Source organism: Camelus dromedarius, chromosome 4, assembly GCF_036321535.1.
Source record: "Camelus dromedarius isolate mCamDro1 chromosome 4, mCamDro1.pat, whole genome shotgun sequence".
NCBI classification, from domain to species: Eukaryota; Metazoa; Chordata; class Mammalia; order Artiodactyla; family Camelidae; genus Camelus; species Camelus dromedarius.
In genome coordinates, this window is record NC_087439.1 from 75,729,897 (window position 1) to 75,752,067 (window position 22,171).

At 36.9% G+C, this 22,171-nt stretch overlaps 1 protein-coding gene and 1 non-coding gene across 2 annotated transcripts in view; both read right to left on the reverse strand.

Moving 5' to 3' along the window:
- SLC39A10 (solute carrier family 39 member 10) overlaps window positions 1–4,635 on the reverse strand; it is a 120,295-nt gene extending 115,660 nt beyond the window's left edge. The window contains exon 1 of the mRNA XM_010979728.3: window positions 4,532–4,635. The gene's annotated coding sequence lies outside the window, so the exon portion shown is untranslated. The remainder of the gene's footprint in view (window positions 1–4,531) is intronic.
- Window positions 4,636–21,577: 16,942 nt separating this feature from the next.
- On the reverse strand, window positions 21,578–21,684 carry LOC116153194 (U6 spliceosomal RNA). The gene has a single exon (XR_004136982.1). It is a non-coding gene; the product is annotated as a U6 spliceosomal RNA (small nuclear RNA).
- Between the last annotated feature and the right edge of the window lie 487 nt (window positions 21,685–22,171).

The following is a 22,171-nucleotide window of genomic DNA, read 5'->3' on the forward strand; positions in this document are numbered from 1 at the left end:
ACAATCTGGAATTTGCATTGGAAACATATGAATTTCTTATTTTTAAAAAGCCATACATAAATCATTAATGATAATAATAAATGCCCAAAGGAATTTAATTTTACTGTATTTATCCCAATTACTGAAATAGTTTAAAGAAAGCAGTCACTTAAGACTTTCTAAAACATTTACATCTATGCATATATCATTTAAATGTATGTATTTAATAGCATATGCATTTATAGTCAAAGAAGGCCTTACAGAATCTGGGAAAGACTTGTCAGGAAAGCCAACAGGTCACTTTTCTACAGCATAAAAATATATATTCCCTCAACAATTGAAGGACAAATTTTGAGATAAGTTTTGTCTTTTTGTCAAGAAAATACATTCTCATTTCTAATAAACTGTCATCCTCACCATAATACAGAAAATAGAATAGTTGCTGAGTTTTTTCCACTTTAAATAGGTTCCTCTCTCAATATGTGGTACTATTTAAAAAAAAAAAACTTTTGAGAATATTACCTTCTAAAATGCTTTTATTTATGTTGATGTCATACTTACATCTTTAGCATTCCATCCATCTGTATCTATTTTAAAAAATATTTTTCTTTTATACTAGGTGGAATTTGACTTGCTCTAAAAGATTTTTTTCTGTTTTGGGGAAGCAGCAGGTACTCGGATTATCAACTCTTGCAAGCAGTTTCTTTCTCACTTTGAAGTGATGATCGTCTCAGTCTAATTTTTCTTTCTTTACTTCCTTCTTCTCTCCCTCCCAACTTTTCTCCCTTCCTTCTTTTCTTTTTCCTTCCTTCCTTCCCTTCTCTCCCTCTCTCCTTATTTCCTTTCTCTCTCTCTCTCTCTTTTGAAAGAAGGTGGCTTAAAAGGAGGCAGTCACTGAGCACTGAAATTGTTGAAGGCTGTTAACTTAGTAAAGCACTGGGGCCATTTAAAAGCAAGTTTTATTTACATTTGAGATGATGAATATTGCACATTCTGTTGACTTCAATACCAGGCTCATGACTACATAACTATAAATTATTGAAAATTAGCTTTTATTGGGGGATCATAGATCAATGCATAGAACCTCGAGAGAGCTGAGTGGTCATAATCCTCACTTTGAACTCTACACAAGGTGAGAGGGAGTAAACATGCTCTTCCCTGTGCAAAAAGGAGAAGTCCATCATCTTACTCTTGATGGCCTAGTATGGTTAGAGGTCAGAACAGGAAGCGCCATTGTTAACAGGCAGAAACATGAAAGTTCTGTTCTTAGGAACACCTTGAACCCTCTTCCCCGGGAGGACATCTTGAATGCAGGAACTTTGGGTGGGACCATATGACTTCCTGCATTCTCTTCAATCAATGTGGTAAAGTTTGTTTTTGTTTTAAAATGCAGTTAAAGGAAAGACATTTGCCATTTCAGAAGAGAACAACATTCAGTTCCTTTTAGATTTTTCTGAGCATCTGTGATCGTTTGTCATATGTGGCTAAAAAATGACCAGTACTGATGAAATACCATTTTATTTTTAGAGAAAAGCTTCAGCACACTTTCCCAAAATAATTTCTTTTAAAAAAAAAATCTCTGCTTCCTTTCAGGAAGTTTTGTCCATGGCTAAATGTGGGTGCATATACTTTCATGATAAAAGCCATCTTTTTACCCAAATATACTGGTGGTAAAAAGCTTAAGCTATGGCCTCTGGAACCAGTGCATTAGAATTCTTCTTCCTAGATTCCTTGTGCACAAATATTAATGAATCACTTTTATAACACTTGTTGACTGGAAACAAAGTTTTAAACAAAGAGAAAAACATTATAAACCTAAAAAATGAATAGAAAGTCAAGAAAGAAATAATGTATTTTAGTCTCTAAATTTTCATTTTCAAACTTCTAAGTTTTCTCCCAGCCCATGTCTGATGGTAAATGAATATTCTAGAACCAAACTATCGTTCAAAGTAAGGATCAGCATACATTTTTTTTTGCAGGTCAAATGAATCCAAGCTACTTTTTCTCTTTCCCTAATGAAATGAGACTATTTCAAACAAAGATTATACAAGTATATTGGCGGAACATTTTCAACCCAAATGCTTAATTAGAAGTTTATCCTTACTGGTAAGTCGTCACCACACTAAAAATACAACTTAATACAGTACAGAATAAAAGATAAAATCCCCAGATAATGGACCAGGAAATTAGGATAAAACATGTTTCTACACACACTAAGATCCAGTCAAGAACGTGACCAAGGACACCATTTTATTTATCTTTTTTGTGGGTCTTAAATATTTTGAGTTTAGAGTTCCTTACATATTGATTTCTGTATACAATCAAAGAAAAAGAAGTTTTCTGACTTATCTTTTGTAAAATATCATATTGCTTGCCTTAATGAAAAATAGGAAGCATTTTGCACAACTGTGGAGCTAGTCTAAGAACAGATGGCTTTGTACCAAATCTCATAATCCAGTAATCAACTAGAACCTTCTTTCGTATTTCAGACCATCAAAGTAGAGAAGAGTTGTAGGACCAGAGTGAAACTCACAAGAAGCTCTCTTTATCCCACGTATGTTATTGTAATAGAATTTACTGAAATTCCATTTTCCATCTGCAAAAGCCAAGAGAAGCAGCAAGAACTATAACAGTGGAAGAGGGTGAGGGGATAATTCCAGAGTTTCCATGTTTCAGAGTCTGATGCGGTTACAGGGCCATTTAATTTAGCTTCCCACTTTTTCTCTTCCCAAGATTATGGTGCTTCTGTTCACTTTTTGTTTTACAAAGTGAGTTGGAAATTTAATGGATTTTGCTTTTGCAGGTGGAATTTTGAAACAGAGGGGAACTTAAAAGGGAGACACTTGATTGCAGGATCAAAAATCTAAAAATTATGGGACTTTTATAGGAAGAGATTAAAAAGTTTATTAAAAACTTTACATTTAAAAAGTATTTTATACTTTACAAAGCACTTTCACATAAAATTACTTTATTTGAATATACAGTGAGGGAAGTCTAGGGTCACAGCATGAGTTGGTTACTGACAGAACTATGACCATAAACCATGTATCTTTTTTCCTAGTCTGAGATTCTTCATTCTCTCATCCTCTCTCTTTCTTTCCTTTTGTTTTCCTGAGGAGGGTGAGGTCATTAGGTTTATTTACTTATTTTTTTAGTGGAAGTATTGGGGATTGAACCCAGGACCTCATGCATGCAAGGCAAACACTTTAACACTGAGCTATACATTTCCCCCCTTCTTTCTCTTTCTCTCTCTCATTTTCTCTCTCTCTCTCCCCTTCTTTCCCCCTCCCCATGATTGATTCTGAAACTTACTTTATAGATGCTTAACAACATAAAAACTAAAAGCTTTTTGAGGGCAAATTTGGTGTTCTATTTACCTTTGCATCTCTAGTATCTAATCCAACATAAGTATTCAGCTAATGCTTGTTGAATGAATGAATGAATAAAATAAAATAAGGCAAACTGACATGGAAACGTCTTTTCAGGTAGTAAATAAGTGAGTGAAAATAGAAGAGCAATATTATAGGTTTTAGACAAATATTCAGAATATCAAGTACTGTATTAGATGCTATCCATTTATCTATCTGTCACCTATCTTGGTAGCCTCATTCCAAGCAATACATTTTATCATCTCTTATTGTTTACAAGTGTTCAGGTCACTAAGTCATACTTATAAATTAGAAAAAAATTGGTCCTGTTTTACTGGCAACATAGAATTCATTCTTCAGTAACATAAGGTTTATTGGAATACAACAAATGAAAATGGTCATAATTACTTGTTACATCTGGGAAGGTACAACACTGTGACTGTTAACTTATATTTACATGTTTTTCTTATTTATCGCTATTATTTTTTCCTTTATAAAATTCACAAGTTTATGAAAGTGTTAACTGACCATTTTTATATTATCCCATCACATTGGCTTATTCATAACTAGACTTCAATTGGCCATACTTAGATAAAACAAGTTTTCATTCATATACTTCATTCAACCTGCATGTTTAGAGCCTAGATAAAGATCCTGGACATGCGGGGCTTTATTTTAGTTCTGCAGAGTCTACATAAGTAAATATTTGTGTATGTGACTTGGAAGAAAATTTAGAGGAAGGACTAATTTATTACTTATATGACTAATAATTACTGGGCTCATGTGCTAGCAAGATACACTGAGGAAAAAGAATCTCAAAGACCATAAAGGCAAACCCATAAAATGAACCACAATGAAATATCCAAGATCTGATTTAGATTCTCTAGATTCATACCAAAGAAGAAAATGCCAAAAAATGGCCCAAGCTGTTACTTTGCCAACTTAGTTACTGCTGTCAAGAAACATTACAGGATGCCATCTAGTGACAAGTGACCAAAATAGGATTAATCACATCAAAATGATGGGGTAGAGAGGTGAAATTCCCAGGATTTAGGTGTAAAGGGGAAAACCCTTCTGAGAGAATTACATTCGATAGGTTAGTTTTATTTCTCCAGGTGTATGAAAATGTATCACTGATCTGTAGCCCAGGGACTTTTATTTTGAAATCCTATATTGTCACCTACCTCCAAATCTGCCCCTCGACCTCCTGTCCTCCTCTGCCGCTGCCCTGCACCGTCCAGTCCACAGCTGAACTCAGAAGTGAGGAGTGTGGTCCGAGTTGCAGCCCCCTGTATAGTGACAGGTGGTGGAGGTGGAGCACTTTAGAAGCCAGTCTCAACAAATTAAAAAAAAAAAAGCTTCAGAAAAAGATGATTCCTGAAACAATCTGTGCCCAATTAAAAATAATAACAACAATAATAAATAAACTGTTGGGAGTTCAAAGAGTAAAACTAAAATAGGGGCCAGAGGAAATCATCTTTGTTTTTCTCGGCCAACGACTGTGCGGACCTGATGCTATCTTGTGCCTTGTACCAAACCTTCACTGGAAACGCTGGAGACCTCGCTCTGAATGGCTGTAGCATTATGCCCTAAGGGAAATAATTTTCTCCAACATTTTTCATCTTTTGTAAACAGATGGCATAGATTTCTTTTTTTAAGAGAAAGACCAACAATCTGTCAACTGTGGAATTCTCATAGTCCAATAGTTTCTTTTTGATTAATTTTTTTACAACTAGATTAAGCAGTGCTGCTGCCATAGATACATTTAAGAAAATGAGACCCTTGGCTGTGTTCACATATATCTGATTAAAGCTCAATAGCAATATTTGGGGGGCCTTAGAAAAATACCAAGTTAAAATCCTTTGTGAAATGAAAAGAAAAGCTTATCAAAATCTCCAGCTTCAAGTGTGTTTAGCTGTTTTCTTTTTATTGTTGCCTACATGCTGTGATTGGAGCACAATGTGTGGAAATTGCATAACCATTATTTCCACAAATCAAAGCTATTGAGAAATGCGAAGGCTGAGTAGGAGCTGCTGCATGAAGTGTTGATGAAAAAAATTCTGCCTTTATGTCTAAAGTCTTCCCTTCTTTCTTTCAACTAGTATTTAGTTGTAACCATCGCTGGGCTTTGTTTTGTTTTGTTTTAACTAAAATCAGAATCAGCCAGAGGCCAAATAACGTTTTTTTGAAAAGTGTTTTCTCTCTGTTTCTTATTTTTCCTGAGTTCAACTTTCTTTGATTATTTTTATTCTTGGATTAGTCTAGGCAAAGGCATCTTAATTCAAGTATTAGAACCATCAAGAAAACTTTGAGTGCAGTTTTTAGGCCTGAGGGGGAAGTTTTGGGGCCCTCAGCGCAATCCATCTCAGGTTTGTGGGGACTAGAGAGGCTCCTTTCTCTCCTTCTTTCACAGTTAAACTAGTAACCAGTCAGATTGGTATTTGGGTTTAAGAGAACCTGAATGCATTATAAGGGAGGGAAGAAAAATTTTCTTCTTTTGGCTTCCTGCATTTCCTCTTTCACTCCAGCAGAGAAGTTCGGTTGTACTGCTCTGTCACCCCCACACTTCTTTCCTTCAGGTCACCCCCAAGGACTGATAAGAACCTGAAAACTCCTCTGCCCATGAGCACATCCAGAGTTAGTCTGGGAATGGGTGGGGATCTCCAACACCCTCTTGGAAATCAGGAGGTGAAAACAGGAATTGCCTTAAAAGTGAAATGTCCTCGTGTTGGGAGAAATGTTACCGGGGTATTTGGTTAATCTTTTCAACATGCAAACACACTCTGAGGAAGTAAGTCTGCAAAAAAGGCATAAAATGTAGCCATGCGTTGACATTCTTCAGCACCTGGGATATAAATGAGCATAAATATCTTTTCAGGTTCTAGATTTATGATCAAAGATTATTCTATAACGTTTGTGCTTCAAGAGTGTTTCAGTGTTCTTCCAAATAAATTTCAGAGACTATAAGGCTAAAATGGTGATTAAAGCAACTGGCTATGATCAGTCACCCAGTTTAATTTTGAATCATGGTGATAGCTTTTCTTTTATCTTTAAATTTGATGCCATTTTTCTTACTATCATTTTCACCCCTGGGATTTTTCTGGTTAGAGATGTATATAATTTCCTTTCTGCCCACATCTCCTTCTAAAAAAATCTGTCCCCACCCACAAACCCTGCTGAACAGATGGGCCTAGTCACCCGTGAGTGTGTCAGGTGACCCTACTCCTCAGGCGCTAAGAGGTGAGGACCAGTGTGCATCAATCTTTGGGTTAGGCCAGACCAATAAGATGATATCACTGGAGAATTTTGAACTAGGTCATAAAAGTCATAGATGGGTGATGGAAATTGGATTTGCAGAGTCACAGGTATTTGGTTTGAGAGTTAGTCCATGACAGGCCTCAGCCACCTGTACATCAAATTTATGAGAGGTCTTAAAGAAAGAACCTTGCAGATGGAGCCAGCCTAGGAGAGTGACATAGATGAGACATGCAGAGAGAAGCAAGAGCCCAGTCCTCCTTCTACTCTCTAAATAAACATTATGTTTCCCAGCATGGTTTGGGCTGGATTTGCTCAGCTGCAGGGGTAATTCCTGATTGCTTTAAGCCAATCTGCAATATCACATCCCCCTGTCCAGATGATTGGTTCAGAGTAGGCATGTGACCCAATTAGGGACCATGAGGTTAAGGAGACAGTTACAGGAGTTTGGTGGGGGGGGGGGGAATTCCCTCTAATCCATGAGAGTTGCCTCAAAAGTACCCTCTGCTTTTGTAGATATGAACTAGGACGCATATAGCTCTATTTTTTCTTACTACTTTTTTAAAAACCATTAGTGAAGGCAGCCATAGATGAAAACCACATCATGAAAGACAGGGTACAGTAATGGAAAAAAAGTAGGTCTTTGTTGACATTACGGAACCAATGGTTTTTTTAAAGCCTGTCCAATTTTTGGGTTTCTCAGTCATATGAACCAATAAAATCCTTTAATTGTTTAAATTGTTTGGATCTTACATTTGAGTGAGATTAATGATTTTCTAGGGGTCAGCACAGCAAGCCATCCCTTGAATTTCACCAATCCCTAAGATGAGCCATTTTCTCCGTTGTGTTTTGCCTGGTTCTGTGTCATCGAGCAACATTCTGGCACATTTTCGTTGCATCATCCATATTTATTAAATGAGAAGTCCCTTCCTCTCTTACTCTCTCAATATTTTCTGCATACATGTCTTTGGACGTAGTGCACTTTGAGGAGGCATCGCACTTTTGGGTTGTATAAAGCAGTCTTGGAGAAGATTAAAGCCAACTAATACTGCAGTGACCGTGACTGAGGAAGGATCCAGTGAACTTCATCAAGGCCTGGGAAAGTAAAGCAGTAACTATGAAGATGGACACCACAACACACGCTTCCTTTTTGCATACATTTTACAGACACCTTCTTTTCTACCTCGATAAGACTTCATCCTCTGCACTTGAAATGCAAGTAGACAGGAAAAAAAAAAGATTATATTTTCCTACAGTCAAAATCGAGGGGTGGATCTGGATCTTGTACATAATTTCACTTAATCTGACAGCCCTGCCTGTCATCATTAGCTCCTTCATAGAGATGGGGAAATGAAGAAGAGAGGTTAATTAACTTGCCCAAGAGAGGAAGTGACAGAGCTGAGACTGGAATGAAAAGTTACACTATTACTTTATGTTAATTACTGAATCGTGATTAATTTAAGACCTCTCTGGTCTTGCCAGGTCTGGTGCTCTTGCTGAAAGGTTGTCCTCACAAGCTTAGATTACCTCTGGAAACATTATAAAAAGCTGATAACCGTAGTTCCCCTCCAGGGATACAAACTGAGTGACGGGGAGCGAGAAATGTGGTGTGTTTCGTTTCCCCTGCCTGTTTTGTGCCTTTTAATTTTGAACCAGATGCTTATATTACTTTATCCAAAACGAGAAATGATGTATTTTAAAGAAATGATATATTTTTAAAGAAAATCACATCATGGAAATTTTTTATTGGATAAAATGGTCGGCTTATATTGGATGAGTTGGAGATACTTTCTAGCTTTAAAATCATTTCATTGTGTATTTCCATGAATGGAATCCCAGGCTGGAGAATAGAAAGATGCCTGCACTGAATGTTCTCTTAAACCACCGAAACTGCCTGAAATGCTCTTTAAAAGGCTACCTATATTTTCAGCAGTATCAATGGCTTTTTAAAAAAAAAATCAGATAAATTAAATTAAATTTTGGGAGTTAACCTTCAGATTTAGATTAGGCTGAATGTCTGGAGGGTCCAATAAAAGCCAAAGGGACCTGCCGGCATTTTCACTTGAAAGGATAACTTTGTGGTGACTAATAGCAAACTATCTAAGGAGTGGAAGACTAGAGTTAGGAGTCCGGCCTTTAATCACTGCAGATCTCCCCCAGCTGAGGACAAGCTGAAGGCACATGTGCTTTGCAAATTTAACTTCTCTAGAACACAGCAGGCACCTGGTAAAATTACTAGGAGAGGCCCTACAACCAAAACGAAGGAGGAGAAAGGAAATTCACGAACATGGCCACTGGCAATTTGCCTTCATTTTCTACTGGCAAACTCCATGGGAGACAGGAACCCTTTGGAGCTGACCTTGTCTCTTCCTACCAAAGACAGTTTCCAATGTGCCTGTGTGTGTTTAAATGCTTTACGTTTGTGAATCTTTCAAGTGTCAGAGATCCCAATTCACTGTTAGCATAAGAAGCTATTTGGTCAAACATGGCACAACTTTTCAGTACACCTGCTTGAGAGTTCCTATTTTTGAGCGGCCTGAACCACTAAAAATGATGAAAACCTTTTCATGCACTGAAATTAACATAAATATGAGCCACACATCTAAGCTCCACTGTACTTAGCACTGAAGACAGTCACGTCTAATTTTGCTGCTATAGAGAGCAAATCAGTTCTGCTAACTAAAGCCCACAGTATTTTGCACATTATTTTTCTGAATTCTATTTTGGTATTTGAAATGCTAAAAAATTCTGCCCCAGCACTCTTTCTGGAAAAGTCTGCATGTTATCTTTTGATCTCTGCTGCTGGTTCACATGTCACTCATGGCTAAGTTTTAAAGATGAAGGGGGGTTTTATTTATGGAATTTTGTATTATTTTTTTCTATTCACTATACTGCACTTCCTCTTCTGAGACCTCAGGATTCTGCTGCAAATTACAATGGGAAGGGACAATAACAGCCTTTGCTAAGACTTCAGAACTATAGGAAAACGATCCCCACATGGGATCCCGGCTTGAAAGTATTTCTGCCCTTTTGTGTAAGACACTATGCCCAGAATCATTTATGAGAAGACTAGACATGCACAAAGGGAAAAATCCGTTGCATACTTGTGTCTCGGAATCCAATAAGCCTGAAGGACGTGCCAGACTTGTACCTCTATTTCTCTTTGCCCACAGGGGCTTCTGTAGACAACTGTCTCAAGTCAGACTAGGAATTCTGGGCAACTAACACTCGGTTTCCCAATGGCAGTGCTGGATGGAATGTGTTGAATGAACCACTTGGTGTTATTGCCAGACATGGACCTGCCATGTTGATATCAGGCCTCACATGGCAAAGCAAACTGGCCAGTCTAATAGTTTCCCCCCCAACCCTTATTCTCATCTGTTAAATATAGCATAATGTTTAGTTCATCTCCCTCCATTCCAATTTGATTATAGTTTGAGGACATTCTCATAAAGCTTCATCGATTCAGTTGTCTCATTTTGATTACCACCATGAGCATCTCCTGATACTTGACTGTAAACTTTAATCTACAGTGTGGTTTCTTCAGCACCTGTGGCCTGACTTCTATTCCCCATGTAATTGTTTAATGGAAGAAGGTAAAATCCTTTGAGAAAAGTGGTTCACAACCTTCTGTCTCATCTGGAGACCTTTGTTCCATTTTGCTTGTTAGAGCTTTATAAATGCATTGAGACTTCCTTAATGAAGATAACTCAGAGCCTCTATCATGAACTTTGCTGGACTCAGATCAGAAAACCAGAATACATACAACCCAGTAATTCGTGAAGACCCCTAAGGAAAAGCCTTAATACTCTGTGGCTCAAGCTCTATGTGATTTTGAAATACAGAAGAAAATGCCTTCCTTAAAGGGATGTTATTATGATTAATGAGAAAATGTGCAAAATATGTTTTGAGTTCCTGAAGCAAAAGTCCCATATAAGGCAGCTATTATTATTTATTATTACTATCCAGATGCTGGGACTATATTTCCCAAGGACAAAATAAAATGTAGGACAGATGTAAAAATTCCAGATTATTAGCAAGCTCTAGGGAAACTAGCATATGGTGGGTATCCTTTGATAAATATGCTAAATACATATTTATATGATAAACTGACTAGTGAAATTAAAGAGATGCCTTTGAGCACTCTCACCAGAGTTCCGTGAGTTCCCTGGTGTACTACGTGGAGAATTCTATCGGGGGTAAGTGGGTTCCTGCCAATTGTCTGGAATAGACGTTTTGCTTTACTGTGGCTGGAAGCAATGATTAAGCAGAGGACCAGTGCTACTGGGGCTCTTTTATTCACTGTTCATGGAAGTGTAACTTGGCAGAACCTTTTAAGAGGGCAATTTGGCAATCTCTATCAAAACTGCAAATTCCTATTCCCCTAGTCCCAGCAATTCTACAACTAGGATTTTACCCTATGGATACACTTGCATTGTGTTATCATTTATAACAGCAAAAATTGGAAACCACCTAAATGCTTGTTAATAAGAGGATGATTACATAACCTATTGTACACACATTCAATGGTATATTATGCAATTAAGAAAAAAATGAGGAAGATTTGCATCTGCAGATTTGGAAAGCTCTCCAAGATATGCTTTTCAACAAGCTGTAAAGCAGTATGTGCGGTGCGACGGCACTGGTGTGTATAAGCTGGGACATACATAAAATATTTTTATACGTACATACACAAAACAACTATTAACTGTGGTTCATTTGGGGGAGAGAAACTTGGAGTGTTAAGAGAGGGAGAAACCATTTCCCTTTTTATTTCATACTTTTTTAAAACCACATATATATAATCTTAAAAATAGGTTGTTTTTAAAGAATGAAGGGATCTTCCTTTCCGCCTCCTGCAGCCTGGAGGGAAGCAACTTGAAGAGCTGGGGCTCCCAGGCGGCTCACACTGCGGCTATTTCCTGCACAGAAGCCCCGTGGCCGCCCACAGGGCCCTAGAAATCTCCTGGTTATCCCGGAGTGATGTGATCAGAACTGCCTGGTTTGCATCTAAAACACCTGTGAGGCCAAACCTCTCTTATTCTCTAAGCCAGGGTAAGGGTGTAGGGATAAAATAGTATTTATTTTCCAATTTCATCACCTGTGATTTTGTTAAAAAAAAATCTATTTGCCTGAAATTCACCTCAGATACACCTGGGACTATGTGATTGATGGTCACCGATCTTCATTTCTAATTCTTGTAAATGTATTAAAGACTGTAAATGTTATCTCTCACTCGCTCGCTCCTAAAACACCGGTTCTTTTTATGATTAACAATATTAACTTAAGTATGTACGTTTAAAGTAATATGCTTCCAGCAAAAATATGAAAACCTGAAAGTTATTATTTCCTATGATATTGCCTTTCTTATACGAAAGTCAGCATATAACATACACCTGCAAAAAAGTACTTACAAATATCCAATTATGTATAAATAAACAACTATACAATTACAAAAAATATAATTGTGAAGAAATCTTACACTTCAGTTTGCTACAATAAATACATCATACAAAAACTATTTCAGGTTTTTCACTTTAAAGGAATTTAAAACAAGTTAGTAAAAAGAAACCCAAAAGAATCATATTGGACAACACACTATGCAAGTATGAATCATAGTTAGAAAATAGGTCATTTGTAAGCATAGGAAGTTGATCTTAATCATTACCTTGTTCTTCGTTTGGGGTTCTTACACAGCATTCCAGAGTTAAGGAGGAGAAATAATCCTCCAACCATTTCTCCCTTGCATGCTCTGATCAAAACAAGTCCTCTGACAAGGGCTGAACCAAGTACTCTTGCACATGTCACATACGATTTTTCCAGGGCAGTTTCGGCGTGTGTGTGCAAAACTACTGTGATGTAACTGGAGCAACAAAATATTGCTTGTTTTTACCTTAATCCACCTGGATTGGCCGTGAGACTTCGGGGCATAATTCACATGTGAAATCATCTTCTTTTAGCGTATAAGGCTGTGTGACACTTGCCACCATGACATCATTTTTTATGCTTTAAAGTATATATATATATATATATATATATATATATATATGAGCTTGATCTTCATGATCCTGACAGAGAGAGCAAATGGTGGTCATTTTATGAAGCTGAGGAGCACGAGTTCTCAACGTGTGGTTCCTGCATCAGCAAAATTAAATCACCTGGGTGCTTGTTAGAACTACTGGTCCTCGACCTGCCCCAGACGGACCGTGTCAGAAACTCTGTGTGTGATGCCCAACAGTCTGTATTTAACAATCCCGAAAACTTGAGGACCACTTTTGTATAGGAATTCCTACAGTGTGAGATCAAGTACCACGAAATATCTTGCCCTGCTTTTGTGATATCTCTGGCCCCGTGCTAAAAGAATATCTACTCTCAATTTATCCATACACTCCAGAGTGATTATTTTGAAGAGTCCAATTGCTTGTATCAGAACCATGTGGAGGATGTTAAAATACAGATTCCTGGACCACTGTGAAGGCAGGGCCTGAGAATCTGCATTTTAAACACACGTCCCAGCCAATATGTGAAAACTGAAGTTCTAACTCCATTGCTGCAGTATTTTTTGAGACAGATTCTTATTTAGTTCTTGTTCTACTTTCTTACATTTTCATTTTGGCATTTTTCTCACTGCCCCTGCTACCTGCCTCTCTGGCATCGTCACTGTATCTGTCTTTGGAAAAGGGCAGGTGACGTTGAATGACAGGGGAAGGTGATACAAATAATAAATTTTGTAAAATATATATTATCTACCTGAAATGCTTCCCCCAACCTGACATTAGTGAGCAATTGGAAGCTGACTAAAATGGAAGAAAATGCTAAATCGTCATGTTGCACCTCACGTCAAGGACAATTATTTACAGTCCTCATGAGCATATGTGGGAGCTGAGCAGCAGAAGGCGGGCGAGGAGGGATGTGCACCCGCTGCTACCTGCTCTCGCTGCTTCTGAGGTTTCGCAGCGTGACAGCTGCCCCTTGACCCGAGTGCCAAACCAGGGAGGGGGTCTTCATTTTTATCTTTTGAATTCTCTGAAGATTCAACTTTTAGACACACCCTTCATCTTGAGACTCTTCCATTCCTCACTGCTGTTGGACATCACTTCTGCTGGCTTTTCCCGCCTTCCTTGGAGGCTCCTTCTCTTTGTCCACCCCTGATGTGCTGCTTTTCCTTACCTTCCCATCACTCCTTCACCAATCTCTCCCCCCCCCTCCTTTTCTTGTGCCTCCCTTTCCTCTCTCTTAATAATACTGAGAATTTACTATGGGTGAGACATTCTTCTAAGCACTCTACATAAAATAACTCAGTTAACTTTTATGACACTTCACATTAGAGAGAAATGAAATGGAGAAGTTCAGTTAATTTGCCCCAAGGCACCTCACTAGTTAGTGATGGAGCTGGATTCGAACCCCAGCGTTGTATGTCTCCAGAGCCCATGCTCTTAACCACTCCATCCTATACCTTCTTTTCTTACTCTACAAAGCCCTATGGATGAGCTAATCTTTTTTTTTTTTTTTTGCTTCGACTTCTACCTGTGAGATTATTTATTTGATGTCTCTAATTGTCGTCTGTGCTGCTCACTGGAAAGTTTCACCAGCAATTCCCCACGGGGCATTGAACTGTCACTATCCCCACAGCTGAACTCGTTACCTTCCTTGTCTCTATTCTCCATCTTAGTTAACCCTGTCTATTCTCCTGTCACCAATGCAGGAAACCCTGGAGCTGTCCTGTGGTTCTTCTGTCCCTGATCTACCTGGTGACCAAGTCCAGCTCATTTCACTTCCTTTCCATTTTAATTTTATTTCTGTTCCCTTCTCTTCGTCTCTCCTGCTGCCACATGGACACTTTGGGATTCCAGTAATAGTATTCCCATTCTCCTGAGCAAAGGATTCAATTTTACCCTGTGAAATTGTGAGTCTCTTAACTGATAATGTTCCTTTCTTTGAATTATCTACTACGAAACATGGAGCCATACATGAAGGCTACTTAATTTTAAAAAATACATGGAAATTTATGAAATGATTTTCTGAGCTTTTTTTTTTTTACTTTTTTTATTGAGTTATATTCATTTTACAATGTTGTGTCAAATTCCAGTGTAGAGCACAATTTTTCAGTTATACATGAACATACATATATTCATTCACATTTTTTTTCTGCTGTGAGCTACCACAAGATCTTATATGTATTTCCCTGTGCTATACAGCATAATCTTGTTTATCTATTCTACATTTTGAAATCCCATATTTCTCTTTTTGCAATGATCATATTTCCCTCCATGTATTTTTCATTTGTTTGTTTTCAATTTTATTTTCTGTTGCTGTACCCACAATAAATTACTTGTTGTCCCCCCAACTTTGCGTCTCTCTGCCTACCTATCTATCTGCCTATCTATCTCTATATCCACCTGTCTAATCTATCCATCTGTCCATCTGTCTGTCTTCCCGCTGGAATGCCCTTTCTCATTTTGCATTTTCAAGCCTCAATATGGGATCATTTTATTCTGGAAGTTGTTTATGACAACTAATTTATGCCACCTCAATGTGACACATACACTTTTTAATCTTGACACCTATTGCTCATGTTTTCCTGGCTATATTTGTCCCTCCTAAAGTGTGATCTCTGAAGAAGGCTGTTCTTCTGATCTCTCTAGTTTCAGTGACCTGATACAGGCTGCACATTCATAAGTGGCTCATAAAGTGATTCTAGAAATAATAAAGTCATCTTTACTGAGCAATTACCATCTGACAACAGCAGGTCAAACTTCAACAGTATCTCAGTGAAAACTACACAGACCCCTACTTCTCTATTTTAGAGATTTCTGTAAATTTGTAATACTCTTTAATCATTTTAAACCCTCTTGCTCCTGCAGTATTAATAGTAAAACCATCAAAAACAAGTATATTACATGCAGGTTCCAAGAAGGGGGGAAGTTGGGGTAAACCACATCCATTCTCAGGAGAACCACTGAGGACAGTGACTGATGGCATCTGAAAGGCAGGGGTGAGGGAGCCCATGGTGTGGATGTGGACCTGGCCCCATGAGGGTTTGTCAGCTGTGAGCTACCCATAAAAATGACACATTCTCTGCATTTTCCCGTAGCCATGTCGGGCGTTTCACGGCTCCTTTGTGGGAAGGGGACACAAGAGAGCAGGAAATTGCTGTGATGCTCCCAGTTTTAGTTTCTTAGGGCTCCTTTTACAAGGTACTACAAACTCAATGGCTTCACCAACCAAAATTTATTCTCTCACAGCTCTGGAGGCTAGTAATTTGCAGTCAGGGTGTAGGCAGGGCAGCCCCTTCTGGGCTCTGAGGGAGAAACTGCCTCCCTCCTATCTTCTGGTGGTTGTTGACAATCCATGGCTTTCCCTGGCTTGTGGCTACATCACTGCAATCCCTGCCTCCTTTGTCACATGGCCTTCTCTGTGTGTGTCTAAGTTTCCTCCTTTTTATAAGGACACCCTCATCTGATATGACTTCATCTTAACTTGATTACATTACTAAGATCTTATTTTCAAATAAGGTCACACTCACAGATTCCAGGGGTTAGGACTCTAGTGTATCTTTGGGGGAGACACAATTCAACCCACAATACCCCCTAAAGTCCCCTCAGCACACAGGCCTTTCCACCACTTTGTGGGTGGTAGTGTTAAGGGCAGTGAAGAAGTGAGGATGGTCTGGGAATTCTGGACTCTGTCTCGCAAGGCCCGCTCCGCTTCACCCATTCCGGTGGATGAGGCTAAGAAGCGTTATTTATTTATTTTTACTTTTTAAGGTTCTGAAATTGTATTTGAAACAAACATATATTTGGTGTTCCATAAATGTCTTCTGGATAGTCCTATAGTTCCTTTGAGAATGGCAGGAAAGAGAGCTCCCAATTCCTGATCCAGAATAATCAATCAATTAATCAATCAGTTAATTAACTCAACAGATACTTGTTCATTATGCACCTGGCATTGTTTTAGGAGCCAGAGATGTAAGAATGAAGAAAACATATAAAAACCTCTGTGTTTTTGAGGCCTATATTCTAGTAATGGACAAAAGAGATTTTATCGACCTACACAGTTTGGGTCTTGTTGCTTATTTCAGTAATGATGACAGACATATCACTGAGACATCCCCATTCTTAGGCCAGATTCTTTGGTGACCTATGCCATATACTACAAAACAGTAGATGCAATGGAAGTCATGGCTCAGACAGCTTTTGTGTGTGTGAAAGTGTCTGAGCAACACGGGAGTTGCTCCTAAGACCTTGAACCCCATATTCTTGCAGTCTGATCCAGTGAGCTGATTTGCTTTAACAAACTAAACTCATTTGTCTAGCCCAAGGGAAACATTTTTGCCAATTTTACAGTTGGATAGTTCCTTTTTAAAAAAATGCATTAGTAGTTATTTCAGCATTAAGATTTCCATAAATTAAATCTGTGTAGATTTCCAGCTGAGCTAGAATTTCACCAAAAAGATAGAGTCCTACTAATTACTGCGTTAAGTAAATCCTCATCTTCTCTGTGAGTAATGTAGGTGGTAATTTACTCTTCTGTAGATGTATAAATTAAGCCGCCAGGAGGTTAACTAATTTGCTCAAGGTCACAGTATGTGGCAGGGTTGAAATTGAATCCAAAAGCCTTAATTCCTAATTTTTTAAATCAAATGATCTCTTTCCCCATGTTTAGCTATATTTATAAATAAAAACCTATAATAAATACTAGCTTATTATACAAATAATATCCTATTTCTAGGAACAATTTATCTACTTATCTATTATAATATCAATATGAATATAGTATGAATAATGTTGGGATTTATCCAGCAAGATCTATCAAGTGATTATTTTATTCTAATGATCTTCAGGAATAGAAGACCTCAAGGAGATGGATGAGTTTAAAGTAAAACAAAAATTACATTCCCTAACTTGTCTACCAGTTTGGTAGTAGGTTATAGAAAAAAAATTAGTTGAACTTTCTTCATTAAGGTTGATTCTCCTCCCACGCTTACACTAGGCAAGAGTGGCCTAGGAGTATTTTCTGGACTCTACAGAATGTCTGGTAGTTACTTTCTGACATTTGATGAGGTTCCACAATTTGGGAGTTAGGGATATAGGAGAAGTTTTTACATTCTATATTTTGTAGGAAAATACCGTCCTTGACCCCAATATGAAAAAGAAAGTCCAGTGGCATATTTACTTCTACTGTAATCACCATCATCACCATTGTCACCAAAATGTAGTTAAGCACCCACCTGTATTTAAAGGTCTATGCTCTTTGTAGTGATAGATGAAAGAGAAGCAAAGCAAAGATCCTGAAATGTTTCTCTAACTCTTGCAAAAGAGAGATGAGAGGCCTTTCTAGAGTCCTCTTGTGCCCTTGTAATAATGAATTAAAATAATTTTCTTCCAATTATTCATCTTAACACTTTTTATTTAATAAAAAGACAAATAAGCTTAAGTGCATCAATGGGTAAAAATTGCATATAAATCAGGACTTCTAAAAAGAAAGTCTGCAATGATTTTTCTTAAGATCACAGTCCCAAAACAAGTGTCCAAATCCAGCATCTCAAACCAAACAAAAAAATCCCAAACATCAAACTAAAAAAAATACACACAGGCGATATTTTCATTGCACATACAAAAGACACATTAAGGGTTCACATTGCTCAATGTATTTCTCCAAACATAAATTAATTCTGTTCATTTGAAAACTTATTAGGCCTTTAGAAGGGTCTGGTCATAAATTGATCCATACTCACAAACTTTATGAATATCTTTGAGAAATCTGCGCAAGAAATGACTAGGATTGAATCTTAGAAATTATGCATGTCTAAAGTAAATAATTTGGGAGGGCGTTAATTTGGAAAGATCAAGGAGATTAAGGGGGATAACTTATTTGCATACAAAAGGAAACCTTAATCTAATTTTCTGGGTGAACTATTTTCCTGTGTGATCAATTTCTTTTTTAGAAGTTTGGCCAAAATGGATTACAGATGTCAAACTGTAAGTAATATGCAGTTTGCTTTCCGAATCTCTCTCTCTCTCTCTGTCTTACAGACACACAGAGATATACACGAATGCAGAACACATCTTTAATTTTCAGGTCTTTATTGACAATTTCAGGGAAGGCAAAATATATAAAGGATTAGGAGAGACTAGTAGAATATACGTTTCTTATTATATGAACTACTCCAAGGTAATTCACTAGCAAAATATATAAGCCAATAGAATATTAAGAGACAAATAAGTCACATTGTTACATCAAGAGAATTCTAAGAAGACACAAGCAAATTTATCCAAAGCCCTTGAAGAGTTTTGTAACTAAATGATGAAATATATAAGCAAGTTGTAATTTCTCCTACATTAAAAAAACAAACAACCCTCTTTTGACCCAAAATCTCCCTTTAGCCACTGCTTCATTTCTTTGCTTTCTTTTGTAATAAACCTCTTTCAAAATGTCTCCAATTCTTATATTTTCCTTTCATGCTCGAACCTACTCCAATCAAATTTTTGCTCGTATCATGCCATTGAAATAGTTCATGTCAGGGTTACAACTGACTTTCTTTTTGTCAAATCAAATGGCTATTTCTCAGTCCTCAAGTTACTTGGTTTAATACAGCTGATCTCTTTCTTTCTTAAAGCACTTTATTCTTTACTTGGCTCCAGAAATAAGCCACTCTCTTGGTTCTTCTATTATCTTACTAGTTTTTCCTTCAAAACTGTTCAATGATTTCATTTCACTCAGAGCTAAAGCCAAGGTCCTTACAATGGCCCACTTGGCCTTATGAATTTTGTTTTACAACTCACTCTGTCACTTCCTTTACTCCTGCCATTTTTGCTTTTATTTTTTTCTGAGCAGGCCAGGTATGCTCCTACCTCAGAGCTTTTGCACTGGCTGTTCCCCCTCCTAGAATATCTACATGAATTGCTTCCTTCAGGTTTTTACTCATGGCATCCTGTGTCTGTGAGCCCCCAACCCTCTCTACTTTATCTTTTTCCTTAGTGCTTAACACTATCTGACATATTACATATTTCCTTTTTTTTTTTTTTTTTTTTTTTGCAGAGGGAGGTAATCAGGTTTACTTATTTATTTTTTTGATGGAGGTACTGGGGGTTGAACCCAGCACCTTGTGAGCTATACCTACCACTGAGCTATACCCTCCCCCGTTTACATACTTACTTTTAAAATTGGCTATTATTTGTCTCTATCACTAGAATATAAATTCTATGGGCAGAACTATTGATTTGTTCCATGCCATAATCTTAGCATTTAGAGTTATTCTTGACACAAAATGGCCCTCAATAAAAATTTATTGGAAAATGAATGGATGAAAGAATGAATGATTGACTAAATGAATAAATGAAAACAATTTTGTTCATTAAAATACCTGGTGGCAAATGATATTAACAATTACCTTTTAAAAAGCATCAATTATGGTAAATGAGGATTGCTTTGTTTAAACAACTTTCTTGATCCTCTAGCTGATTCAGAATTTCCTTTTGCAGAATTAAAAAAAAATGTGCTGTGATCTGAATCATAATGAGTCATTCAGTGAATTAAGGGGCATAGTTTCTCTTTGTTGTTGATTTATAGACTATTCACCCTAAGAAGGAAAGCCAGCTGCACTGAAAAAGAACAGTGTGTTTAAATTTTTCTATACTGAAACTTATAGCAATTTTAACTAACTGACTGGTATCATCATTGATAGAGACTGAAAATTGTACTTGAGTACTTGCTTGCAATCTGGGGAGTTGCTGTGGATTGAGTTTTTCACGTTTGATTACTTGGCTTAATAGTTAGACATTCCTACGTGTAGAGATAAAAGGTAAGTAAAGTAATTTTGAAAACTATTTAGAAAAATAAAATAAGTAGCCATTAACGACTCATTTATTATCACCATTTGCATGCTTCAGATCAAATCCAAAAATCTGTTTTAAAAAGCTGAAAGATATAAAAACACCAAGATTCAATTTTATGTGCTTTTCCTCACATTCACTTTTGCTCACAGTCTTATGGCATTTATTCTCATTCTGTTGTTCTTCTAGCTAATGTATAACTTAGTGCTAATGCTCTTTAGAGATCAACAGCTTTCAGGCTATGAATCACTTCCTTCTCAGTACTAACCTATATTCCTGTAATATAATTATTGAACTTATTGCCTTTTTTTTTTTTTTTTTTTTTTACCTTTGAAAAATCTATCTCCCATCAGATTGTGATTTCCTTGGCAGGGCCCAAAACTAACCTTTTTTTTTTTTTTTTTTTTGTATTCACATAGTAGGCAATCTGTAAATATTTGTCAAAATAAATGGATTTGGCCTATTTGTAGTAGTAATAGGAGGAAGGTAAATATCTGCTATTTTCTTGTTTCTAGAATGAAATACATTAATTAGCTGCTGAGTTGAATTGTTCAAAGTTAATTCTTATCTAGTTGCTTATAATTCAGGGGTTCAATACTAATATTTTCAACTGTGTACCTTTTAGATTTTAGTTTTCCATGTAAAATGGTCATAATAGTTATCCATACAATTATGCTCAAGAATAAATTGTACAATATATAAAGGATTTTGCCCAGTGTCCAAAACATAGTAAATATTCAGTTTATGTTAGCAATTATTGTTTTTTTTGGTTTTAATTTTTTCTGTTTTTTTCATGTTTTTTATTGAAGTATAGTCAGTTTACAATGTTGCATCAATCTCTGGTGTACAGGGTAATGCTTCAGTCATATATATAACATATATTCATTTTCATTATAGGTTACTACAAGATATTGAATATAGTTCCCTGTGCTATACAGAAGAAACTTGTTGTTTATCTATTTTATTTTTTTTTTTACATTTTTTTTAATTGAGTTATAGTCAGTTTACAATGTGTCAATTTCCAGTGTAGAGCATAATTTTTCAGTTATACATGAACATTCATATATTCATTGTCGAGTTCTTTGTTTATCTATTTTATATACAGTAGTTAGTATCTACAAATCTTGAACTCCCAATTTATAAAATATGGAATGCTTCACAAATTTTCATGTCATCCTTGTGCAGGGGCCATGCTAATCTTCTCTGTTTCATTCCAATTTTAGTCTATGTGCTGCCAAAGTGAGCACTAACTATTATTGTTGATGCTACTTTTGCTCCCCTTCTTCTTCTTCTTTGGTTTGGTTTGGTAACCAGTGCACTACAACAGATGAAGAACATAATAAGCATATAGTTCATATTAACTGAAATTATTATTATTGGTTTGGTTTTAGTCTGAGGCATTATAACCAGTTGTAGAATGATTATGTGTTTGCATATGTCTTCTTTTCATGATTAACGAGGACCTTAAAAGAATTTTCAAGCATATAAGGTTGCCCCTCTCTAAATTAGACTTGGTATATATATGTAAGTGTGTGTTTTCTCCTCTTATCTGGCAAGAGGGTCAGAAAGTTACTTAAGCTTCCAGTAAGAAGGGAACTAACCTCTGAATCACTGAATCAGCTCCCTTGTGTGGTGTAGTCAACAGATTCTCTGGAAATGCTGAGGTTAGCCACACTTGGAAACTGAGGAAGAGGGTAGTTGATGCCATTGTTTAAATAAGGAAGTAGCATCAGA